General features: G+C 42.3%; 1 protein-coding gene across 10 annotated transcripts in view; it reads left to right on the forward strand.

The window, feature by feature from the left end:
- The window catches only part of ESYT2 (extended synaptotagmin 2), a 76,872-nt gene that overhangs the window by 4,296 nt on the left and 60,470 nt on the right, over positions 1-12,106 (forward strand). The window contains exon 1 of one of the 10 annotated variants that reach the window (XM_032643686.1): positions 6,766-6,959. The exons of 8 other annotated variants lie outside the window; for them this stretch is intronic. The gene's annotated coding sequence lies outside the window, so the exon portion shown is untranslated. Of the gene's footprint in view, positions 1-6,765; positions 6,960-12,106 lie in introns of those variants that run through there. One more of the 10 variants, XM_032643684.1, reaches the window with a different exon arrangement.

The following is a 12,106-nucleotide window of genomic DNA, read 5'->3' on the forward strand; positions in this document are numbered from 1 at the left end:
AAAATAAAGAAGTGAAACAGGTGAACAGTTATAGTACAAAGTAAGCCATACAAACCTCCTTGCTTATAGAATTCCAGCTAAAACTGATATAATTTTTAAAAATTATTGTTCCAATATAAATTTGGAGACATTTACATTTTAAAGAATATTTAATGAAAGTGGAGGGCTTGTGAATGAAAACAGTTAACTAAGTAAGTGTTTTTACCTTAAACCTAATGTTACTTTACGCATTGATACTACATTAGCTAAACAAACAGAAATTGTGCTTCAGAGATACACATAGCCTAAATGTGTTTTTTGTGTGAGTTATTCTAAACTCTTACTTTAATTCAAGTACTGATATGTAATTACGATGTGCGTTTGGGAAGTTTAACCTATAAATTGGTTTGTTTTCTACAAATGTATCCTATCATAGAATTATTTAATTTATTTATTTATTTATTTTTGTGGTACGTGGGCCTCTCACTGTTGTGGCCTCTCCCGTTGCGGAGCACAGGCTCCAGACGCGCAGGCTCAGCGGCCATGGCTCACGGGCCCAGCCTCTCTGCGGCATGTGGGATCTTCCCGGACCGGAGCACGAACCCGTGTCCCCTGCATCGGCAGGCGGACTCTCAACCACTGCGCCACCAGGGAAGCCCTTTATTTATTTTTTTTAAAGGCCCAGTTTTAAAAAAAAATTTAAATTTTTATTTACTTATTTATTTAATTGGCTGCACCACTCGGCACGCAGGATCTTGGTTCCCTGACCAGGGATCGAACCTGTGTTCCCTGCAGTGGAAGCTTGGAGTCCTAACCACTGGACTGCCAGGGAATTCCCCATACATTTTAGAATGTACTAGTCTCCTGCATTTTGTTATGTTTTGTTAAATCATTACCTTTTTTGGTGTCCATGACAATGCTGCCTCAGATGAATTTTCCTTCCCCATTTAAAGATCTGAGGACCCACTATCTACAGAAGTGTTAGAGATCACCTTGCCTTCATGTGTGTACTTCCCGATAGATACGAGGTGGGGTGTGATGGCCGAAGAGTGCCCTGGTGGGTTAGAAGGTGGTCAGTGGTGGGGGCGTGCATATAGACACACTAAAGGACATTGAAGAATAAGTGGGAACAGCAAGATAAAAAAGTGCAGGATTGGGAAATCAGGCATCTCGGGATGAAAGCATCAGAGCCCAGTAGGACAGCAACATGGGTACCTGGGCCCTGCCGTCAGGAGGGAGCTGTAAGGAAGGTGAGGAACTGTCAGCTGGACCCAGGGGTGAGGAGTAGAGCTGCTCAGACGGGGGCCTGGCCACCTCTCAGGGCAACACTCGCATTTCTCAGGGAGACGTGGCGTGTTTGGACATGGGAGGAGGGGGACATCGTGATGTACTCAGAACCAATTTGTGAAGTCAGAAGGTGGAAGCTCCTGTGCAGTGCCGATTACTGCTGGATTGTCCTGCTCTACACCCTTGAGGTCGCTGGAGAAGCCTGTCCACCTCCCCCAGATAGACTTTTATTTTACTCTGAAGGGTCTTACTGTGCCATAAACACTGCGTCATCCCCTGCTCTTTTGAAACTGGGTGGGCATAGTTCTTACATAAACAGTGTCAGTAGTTGTGTTGCATGGAACCATTTTTCCATTTAACATGTTTTATTCACAAGTTTTCTCATGGTCTTTTGCCCTCTCAGTGTTTTTTCTTTCTTAATTTATTTTTCCCTTAAGTGTTAAAAAAAAGTCCTGTAAGTTTTTTAAAGAAAACCATCTATTTTGGTGAATTTTTCCTAGAGTAGATCACATTTTAAGGAACAAGCCCAGCTTAAGTGCAGGGATCAAAAATGAGCTTTCATTGATTCATCTATTCACTCAGCCAGTATTTATTGGACCTTTCCTGTGTTCCAGGTACTGTACTAGGTGATGAGTTAGACAAGGCCTCAAACTCAAAAATTTACTAGCTGGTGATTACACAAATCTAGGGATAATCCTAGTTTTAGTCATAGTATGCACTGGTAGTTTTTTTCTTTTTTTTAAATAAAAATAATACATATGCATTTTTGTTAAATCCAAAAAAAGTATATAAAAACATTATTCATAATTCCAAACCACCCATCATAGTAGTTGGTAAAAACTATAACAACTTTGAATGGAATTGTTAGTGTGTATTCATCTATTTGTACTGATAAACCATACTAAAAATCATTTGTTCAGAAAAATATGGTTTAGCGTTTAAAAGTTTTCTGGACTCTTAACTACACGTGGAAAAAGAAAGGCAGACCTTTATTAGGTCTTTCACTTGGTGAAATGGTATGTTTATTTTTTTAAAAAGACTAAGCCTTTTAGAGCATTTTGTACATTTATTGAAGTAATAGCTCAACTCTTTAAATCAGTGTATTGTAAAAGATTTTACTGATGAGGATTAACTTTTTTCTAGGGTTTGTAGATCTAGCTGTGCGTGTAAGTTCAGTTTTATGCTATCCTGTCTTTCCTATTTTGTGAAAGGCAGTCTTATGATTACTCATAGTGGACGCCTCTGAGACCTGTAGTTCAATATCTGGTGTCTTTTTTTTTTTAATTAATTAATTTATTTTTGGCTGCATTGGGACTTTGTTGCTGTGCGCGGGCTTCTCATTGTGGTGGCTTCTCTTGTTGCGGGGCACGGGCTCTAGGCGCCCGGGCTTCAGTATTTGTGGCACGTGGGCTCAGTAGTTGTGGCTTGCGGGCTCTAGAGCTCAGGCTCAGTAGTTGTGGCACACGGGCTTAGTAGCTCCGCGGCATGTGGGATCTTCCCAGGCCAGGGCTTGCACCCGTGTCCCTTGCATTGGCAGGCAGATTCTTTTTTTTTTTTCAAGATTTTCAGTTTTATTTTTTTCTCAAAAGCCTAGTCATATTTTTTTAAGACATTTAATCTGCGAATAGAAAACCCTGAATCTTAAAAAAGCTAAGGGTTTGGGTTTTTTCTTTTTTAATCTTTTTAACATCTTTATTGGAGTATAATTGCTTAACAATGCTGTGTTAGTTTCTGCTTTACAACAAAATGAATCAGTTATATATATACATATGTTCCCATATCTCTTCCCTCTTGCGTCTCCCTCCCTCCCACCCTCCCTATCCCACCCCTGTTTGTAGATTTTTTGATGATGGCCATTCTGACTGGTGTGAGATGATATCTCATTGTAGTTTTGATTTGCATTTCTCTAATGATTAATGATGTTGAGCATTCTTTCATGTGTTTGTTGGCAGTCTGTATATCTTCTTTGGAGAAATGTCTATTTAGGTCTTCTGCCCATTTTTGGATTGGGTTGTTTGTTTTTTTGTTATTAAGCTGCATGAGTTGCTTATAAATTTTGGAGATTAATCCTTTGTCAGTTGCTTCATTTGCAAATATTTTCTCCCATTCTGAGGGTTGTCTTTTGGTCTTGTTTACGGTTTCCTTTGCTGTGCAAAAGCTTTGAAGTTTCATCAGGTCCCATTTGTTTATTTTTGTTTTTATTTCCATTTCTCTAGGAGGTGGGTCAAAAAGGATCTTGCTGTGATTTATGTCATAGAGTGTCCTGCGTATGTTTTCCTCTAAGAGTTTGATAGTTTCTGGCCTTACATTTAGGTCTTTAATCCATTTTGAGCTTATTTTTGTGTATGGTGTTAGGGAGTGATCTAATCTCATACTTTTACATGTACCTGTCCAGTTTTCCCAGCACCACTTACTGAAGAGGCTGTCCTTTCTCCACTGTACATTCCTGCCTCCTCTATCAAAGATAAGGTGACCATACGTGTGTGGGTTTATCTCTGGGCTTTCTATCCTGTTCCATTGATCTATCTTTCTGTTTTTGTTCCAGTACTATACTGTCTTGATTACTGTAGCTTTGTAGTATAGCCTGAAGTCAGGGAGCCTGATTCCTCCAGCTCTGTTTTTTTTTTTTTTTTTTTTTTTTGCGGTACGTGGGCCTCTCACTGTTGTGGCCTCTCCCACTGCGGAGCACAGGCTCCGGACGCGCAGTCTCAGCGGCCATGGCTCACGGGCCCAGCCGCTCCGCAGCATGTGGGATCCTCCCGGACCGGGGCACGAACCCTTGTCCCCTGCATCGGCAGGCGGACTCTCAACCACTGCGCCACCAGGGAAGCCCCAGCTCTGTTTTTTGTTCTCAAGATTGCTTTGGCTCTTCGGGGTCTTTTGTGTTTCCATACAAATTGTGAAATTTTTTGTTCTAGTTCTGTGAAAAATGCCAGTGGTAGTTTGATAGGGATTGCATTGAATCTGTAGATTGCTTTGGGTAGTAGTCTTTTTCACAATGTTGATTCTTCCAATCCAAGAACATGGTATATCTCTCCATCTATTTGTATCATCTTTAATTTCTTTCATCAGTGTCTTATAGTTTTCTGAGTACAAGTCTTTCACCTCCTTAGGTAGGTTTATTCCTAGGTATTTTATTGTTTTTGTTGCAATGGTAAGTGGGAGTGTTTTCTTGATTTCACTTTCAGATTTTTCATCATTAGTGTATAGGAATGCCAGAGATTTCTGTGCATTCATTTTGTATCCTGCTACTTTACCAAATTCATTGATTAGCTCTAGTAGTTTCCTGGTAGCATCTTTAGGATTCTCTATGTATAGTATCATGTCATCTGCAAACAGTGACAGCTTTACCTCTTCTTTTCCGATTTGGATTCCTTTTATTTCCTTTTCTTCTTTGATTGCTGTGGCTAAAACTTCCAAAACTATGTTGAATAAGAGTGGTGAGAGTGGGCAGCCTTGTCTTGTTCCTGATCTTAGTGGAAATGCTTTCAGTTTTTCACCATTGAGGACGATGTTGGCTGTGGGTTTCTCATATATGGCTGGCAGGCAGATTCTTAACCACTGTGCCACCAGGGAAGCCCTATCTGGTGTCTTTAATGAACTACAGCAGGATGTCCAGAGCAAAGTATCAATGCAGAGTAATAGCACATCTTAAGTGCACCCCGTGTGTCAGCAGCAGTGATTCCCTTTTTTAAAAAATGCCATTGTTGTACCTGGTGACTACACTTGAGAATGGGTAATAACCACACAAATGGCAGATGTGGAAATACTAGTATGGAAGTTTTTATTATGCTTTCTTTTTTATTCTTTGTAAAAATGTCATTGAAGTTGAGCTTGAAGTTATTTTGTTTGTTCAATCACTTAGTGAACTTATCTTTCTGCTTTTAATGAACATGCAGTCGTGTTTGCCTTTATTTCTTATGTTATGGCTAGACAGGTTTTAAAAACATGATTTTCCTGGTATGAAAAGAACACTTGCTCATTGTAGAACATTTCAAGCTTTGGAGAGTAAAAAGGAAAAAAGCTACCTGGAATCCTACTAACCAGTGATAGCCGTTATTAACGTTTCAGTGATTTTCTGAATCTTTAGTACGTCTAGAGGTATGTGGATGTTGTATTTGCCTACACTAAGGATTATGTTGTGGACGTTATATCATTCTTCTTCAGAAATGTGACTCTTGTTTTGCAGTAGTATCTGTTTTACTTAAATTATGTTTGGTGGACAGATTCCAAAAATCAGATTGTCAGTTACTATATGTTGAGAAAAGGTAAAACTAGAGTTTAAGATATTTAATTTTCTACTCTTTTCAAGTTATAAAAGATTATTTGCTTGAACTATTTGTCAGATTGTTCAGGATATATGAACTATTTTTGAACTCATAAGAGTAGCATGATAATTTTATAAACAGAAGTCTAGCTTTAGGGGGCAGTGTTTGTTTTTGAATGGTGTGATGTTAAAATAAGCACAGTAGATTTATCCAGATCCCCTCTTATGTACGTAACCTTTGGAAGAAGAGAGTTCTCCCACGCAGAGTCGCTCTTCCAATGGCTTTTCTTCCTCTGCTGTGTTGGGATGTGAGAGTTGGTTAAGTTGAAGTCATGGCTTTGTGTCGCACAGTGTTGGGATTGCTATCTGGAGACTGCTGAGAAGGCTCACTGCATTGTCCTTGATCTCATCTGAAAACAGCAGCCGCGTGATTGGTGTTGTCAGTGTCACTTGGCAGCCCTTGGGCACTGAGTGATGTGGGCCACCCTCGTGGGTACCCATGTCACACGTGCCGGCATGGCTGCTTGGGCACACACTCGAGAAGCAGGCTCTGGATCTGATAGATGGAGGTTCCTGTCTGAGACCCACCCACTCCCAACTCCGTGCACTTGGGCAAGTTGGTCACACCTTTTAGAACCTTAGTTTCCTCATCGTTAGGTGGGCATGGAAATGAGCCCGACTCTGTGTTGTGGTTGTGAGGCTGGAATGAAGAAAGGCCCAGGGATGTGGCAGAGGTGGCTAGTGGTACCCTGGGTTAGTGATCCCAGTACTGATGCTTCCTTTCAGCTGCACCGGTGTTAACGGGCCAGCTTCCTCCTGCCTGTGGCGCTTCTCTGACTCACCTTGCCACCTCCTCCCCACTTCAGCCAGAGGGGGCAGATGAGATCAGAGCTTCTCTTTTACTGTGGTTTGTTTATCTGGTGTTGCTAAGAATTTATCTGCCGTAATGCTTTGTTATTAGTCACACTCTAAAGTATTCCTTGTAATTTCTTTCTCTTTTTCTCTGTATATCCCTAAAGTAATTACCCCTCATCCTTGCTGCTTCTTCCTTAAAACAAATTCTGTCCTGAGGTTGTGGTTAATCTCTGCTTGCTCTGCTTGCAGCAGCTGCCCTGATGCAGTAGATAACCGTAGTTAGTTCCATTATGACAGTATCATGTTGTAAAATTTTTAAATTCTTGTAGTCATTTCCTTGATCTTGTGACTAAGTGTTGGTTAGTGACTAAAGTGGGGATTTGAAAATGTATATCCTATTTCTGGGTCAGTTGTAATAGTTTAATTTAACCTATATTAGATGTGGAGTTGTTTTCCTTCCGTTTGCATCCGAGGGGTTGAGATATGTTTTAGGTTTCCCAGAGGATGGTGGATCTGCAGAAGATAAATCCAGTAATGTGGGAAGAGAACATCGTCCAGCTTGCTTTGTGCCGTAAGTATTACACTGGAGTACGTGTTGTATACTGGTTTTCGGGTCTGCCACTCATTCTGAGATACCAGCATGAAATTGCTAAAATTATTTCTCTGAGTGATACTTGTACCTTCTGTTTTCTTACAAAACTTTGCTTACATATTTGTTAAATCATTTAGTTAAGTGTGCTTAGTCCTGTAATTGTGTGTAGGATCAGGAGTTTGAAGACAGGGACTTTTTATATCTGCCATAGCATCTAACAGTATTTGCATGGAGTTTGCACAGTGAACCTAGTGAGTTGTTGGAACAGTGAGCTACTAATTGCTTGTTTTATTAGGAGTGTCTATACCCAATTATAAATTGTCGTATAATGCCTGTGTTGCCATTATTACACATATTTGAGGTGAGCTGCCTACTGAGATCATTAATTTATTTCATTTGTGCTATAAACATTTAAATGCCTAGCAAGCAAATGCATAAGATCTGTTAATAGTAAGTTAATATCTGAGTACTGAGTTTTTAAAACCAAAAACCCAAATATAATCTGAAACATAAATGAGAATACAGTCTCAATTTTTTCACATACATAAAGAAAGGTCTTGAAATTTATCCAGAGCTATTAGAAAGTGTTGATTTTACTTAATAGCTTGAATCAGATTGTGGTTTCATACTGGGTGAAATGGAGTGAACACTGCTGTATGTATGAAGGACGGTTTTAACAGGAATTATCTGTAGATTCTATTTCATAGTGGATGGTGCAAGAGGGGAAAGGTAACAGCTCGTCTTTGCTTGCTGCCTGCACTGGGGCCACTGTAAGAAAATGCAGCAAACTTGGTGGCTTAAAAAACACAAATTTATCATTTACAATTCTGGAGGCCCAAAGTCTGGAATCAGTTCCTTTGGGCTGAAACCAAGGGATCTGCAGGGCCGTGCTCCTCTGGAGGCCTTTCCTAGCTTCTGGAGCTGCGTTCCTGGGCTCATGGCCCTTCTGCACCTTGAAAGCCAGCAGCTGCTTCGATCATCACGGTGCTTTCTGTTTTCTTTCTGTGTCATTTCTGCCTCTGCTCCCTCTTGAAAGGATACGTATGATTGTATTAGGGCCCACCCAGGTGATGCAGGATAATTTCCCCAACTCAAGATCCTTAATTGATCACATCTGCAAAGTCCTTTTTTTTGTCTCATAAGGCAACACTCAAGTTCTAGGGAGTGGGACATGGATATCTCTTGAAGGGCCACCAGCACTGCCCTACATCTTGGAGTACTCAGGAGCCAAGGTGGCTGAACACAGTGATGATGGCTCAGCTTTGTTTCATCAGTTCTGAGAGGCACTTTCCCTCCACTTAACATATCTGGTCTCAGATTCATCTCACGACCGCGTGTGATTCAGTTAGTGTACTCTTTCCTTCTTAGTGGCACAAAAGTGGTGGTGTGTCTTATAATTGGTCATTTCTTGGATTAAACACTGTGGCTGTTCCCTTTTTCTGCCATAGCCCTGGTGCCTGAGAGTTACCTGTGGTCTTGGAGAGGCAAATGGGGGAGAGAGAGGAGCTGAGCTATTGGATGAAGGGCGGCCCACTTGGGCCAAAGTGTTTGCATTGGGAGATGAGGAGAGACTCCCGGGGAGGGCCCTTATGCCCTGTGAGTGCAGGGGTTTGGGCTTGATCTGGACGACGCCCGGAAAACACCAAAACATTTAAAAGAGTGGTGTGTCCCGATTTTAAAAAGGCATGTGTAGTAAGGTAAATCTGGCAGTGATGTCCAGCTGGACTGAGGGGACTGAGTGGTGGCCAGAGCCAGGCACGAGAAAGGAAGGAGTCACCCTGGGAGGATCTGATGGGGTCACACTGGGAGGGAGGGAGGAAAGGAGCGGGATGCGGGAGTGAAAGGTGGCTCCAGGTCACTTGCTTGGCTCCTGGGTGAGGACGTGATGATATTTGCCAAGAATGATTCTGTAGGAACAGTAGTTTGGAGGCCTAGAGATAAGGATGGGAAATTGTTAATTTTGTTTTATAAATGTTGAGTTTAAGAACCCTAAGGGAGTTCCAAGAGGAGTTATCAAACAGCAGCCAGCGGCTGGTAGGTGAGATCTGGGGGACACACCCGGACACTTTCAGTTCGGGTGGCTGAGATCACGCTTGAAGTGGAGAAATGGAGAAAGCATGTGTAGACAGCATAACAAGACCAGAGGGCCCAGGACAGACCTTTGCACTCTGGAGGAAATCAGGGGATGGAAAATGAGGGGAGGGAATTCCCTGGTGGTCCAGTGGTTAGGACTCAGCGCTTCACTGCTGTGGCCCGAGTTCAGTCCCTGGTTGGAGAACTAAGATCCTGCAAGCTGCAGTGTGGCCAAAGAAAAGGAAAAGAAAGAAAGAAAATGAGGGAAAGGGTTCATTCATTCAGTGCTCACTGTGTGCAGGTTCTCTTCCAAGCACTCTGCGTAGACACCTGTTACCCTCATTTTACAGGTGAGGGGACAGACCACCCTAACACTTGTCTTTGGTTCCAGGGCATAGTTTGAACTGGGAAGTCTCTTGGTGGTGAGGAAGAAACTGGGAATTAGACATTGTCTAATCTAGTTATTTTGATAATTTCTACTTTTCAAAGGAGGAGGCTAGGGCCCAGGGGTTCAGCGGTCACCGCAGTCACACAGAACTGGAGGCAGTGCCGGGCTGGGGTCTTGTCCCTGCTGGCCACGCCCTCTCCACTGCCCCTCGGCTCAGCTCACTTGGTTATACAGCGTTAGCCTAGCCGTCTCAAGTATCTCAAGTGTTAGGCAGCGGGGTAGGCTGTCAGTGTTTTCAGTCTCTATAATTGGGACAAGTCCTTTTTCCGTTTCCAGGTTTTTGTCTGGGATCATTTTCCTCCTGCTTGAAAAACTCACTTTAATATTTCTTTTAATGCAAGTTGGACAGTAACAATTTTTCTCAAGTTGTGTTCATTTACAGAAAAATCAAGCAGAGTTCCCATATCCCACCTGCATCTACTTTCTTGTATTAGCATCTTGCATTAGTGTGGTACATTTGTTGTAATTATTGAACCAGTGCTGATACATTAATAAGTTCCCAGTTTACATTAGGAGTCTCTCGTTGTTTGTAGAATAGTTTCACTGCCCCCGCGCCCCCCGCAATCCCCCGAGTCTTCCCTCCTCCCCATCCCCAAACCTCTGGGTGGCCACTGATCTTTTTACTGTCTGTAGTTTTGCCTTTTTCAGAATGTCAGAGAGTTGCAATCATACACTGTGTAGCATTTTCACATTGGCTTCTTTCTCTTAGCAACATGCATTTAAGATTCCTTGTTTTTTCCTGGCTTAAGAGTTCATTTATTTTTACTGCAATAAAATTCAAATAACATACAATTAACTATTCAGTGTCATTTAGTACCTTCACAATGTTGTGCAACCATCACCTCTGTCTGGTCCCCCAAATTTTCATCTCCCCAAAAGAAACCCTGTATCCTTGAGCAGTCGCTCCCACTTCACCCGCACCCACATGCAACCACAAATTTGCTTTCTGTCTCTATGATTTTACATATTCCGGATATTTCATATAAATGGAATCATTATAATATGTGACCTTTTGTGTCTGGCTTATTTCACTTAGCATAACATTTTTAAGATTTTACCCTGTAGCATGCTTTGTTTCTTTTTTATGGCTGAATAACGTTCCACTGTACAGATATACCCCAATTTGCTTATCCATTCATCCTTGGAAGAACTTTTTGGGTTGTTTCTGTCTTTAGGAGTTGTTTCTATGCTATTATGAGTAGTGTTGTGAACATTCCTGTACAAATTTTTGTTTGAATACCTGTGTTTAGTTTTGTAGGGTATATACCTAGAAGTGGAATTGATGAGTTTAACTTTTTGCAGAGCTGCCAAACTGTTTTCCATAATAGTGGGAATATTTTATATTCTCACCAGCGATATAAGAAGGTTCCAATTCCTGCTGATGCTTGCCAACACTTGTTATTTTCTGTTTTTTGATTCTGAGTCATCATAGTGGGTGTGAAGTGGTGTCTCATGGTGGGTTTGACTTGCATTCCCTGATGACTTATGTGCATTTCCTCTCAGCTCCACATTTAGTGAGATTTTTTTGGTAGCTCGAACTTGGCCATGGCGGGAATATTTACACCCTGGAAGTTGGCAGTCTCAAAGAATCGGTTGTGAACACGTATAGCCAGAGCAGCTGGCTATACCACTGCTCTGAATGATGTTTGTTCCCCTCCTCCAGAGAGGGTGCACCCCAATCTCTAAAGGCAGAAGGGGAACAGATCACCTTAACCTAGTAGGGTTTGAGCTGGCCTGAGGATGGGTTGAAGGGAAAAGCTCTCTGTGTTCTGGACCCATCCATGCTAGGGTTCCATCCAACAGAGGCTGTAACTGAAGACCTGCCGTGTTGACGGAGTGCCCCTTCAGTCCACCTCAGAGTCCAGGCCGTGCTTACTCAGTGCAGTAAAAGCTCTATTTTGCTTTTTAATAGGCTAGCTTCTTGCCCTAATAGCTCAAGAATTTGGCAAATGCCTGAAGGGAAACTCAGCCGGCTTCACCTCCGCCTCCCAGGATCTGGGCTCCCAAGTCTGGTCACTCAGCTGACCTGAACTCCAGTTCCTGTCTCCCTGCTTTGGTGAGGTTTCTGTGAGCTCAGCTGGCTTCTTAGCCACATTTCTCTGGATTTCTCAACCTCTGGTACCACAGCCATGGGGGAAAAACAGCCACAGAATGTCACACCATTGCCCTGTGGGGGCTTCTGCCCTGCGTTTTCATCTTTCACGCCTTGAGTTGCCCACTGTCCTCTCGCGGGCTGGTGAGCGGGTCTCATCTGGCTTTTCCCAGTGTTATCAGCAGAATGGGTTGCTGCAAGGTGCTCTGATCATCATAGCTGGAAGCCAGTGCTATTTTTAGGGAAAAATAGATTTGAACTCCTAGTGTATTTCCCTGTGAAAGTTAGGAGAACAGATACTTCCTGTTGTTGAGTGTACACTTTGGACAGGGAATGGGGAGATAGGTTTAGGAGAAAGAGGGCAGGTGTTGAGTGTTCCTTGTATGATTTATTTCAGAATGTTTCCCTGGATAAATATTTTAAGTTTAGCTGGGTTTCATGGTTTTGGGGGTTTGTTGCTATTGTTGCTTTCAGGAAAATACTATTACTGTTAAACACAATGTGTGAGGTGAT

The sequence above is a fragment of the Phocoena sinus genome, chromosome 9 (assembly GCF_008692025.1).
Source record: "Phocoena sinus isolate mPhoSin1 chromosome 9, mPhoSin1.pri, whole genome shotgun sequence".
NCBI lineage: Eukaryota > Metazoa > Chordata > Mammalia > Artiodactyla > Phocoenidae > Phocoena > Phocoena sinus.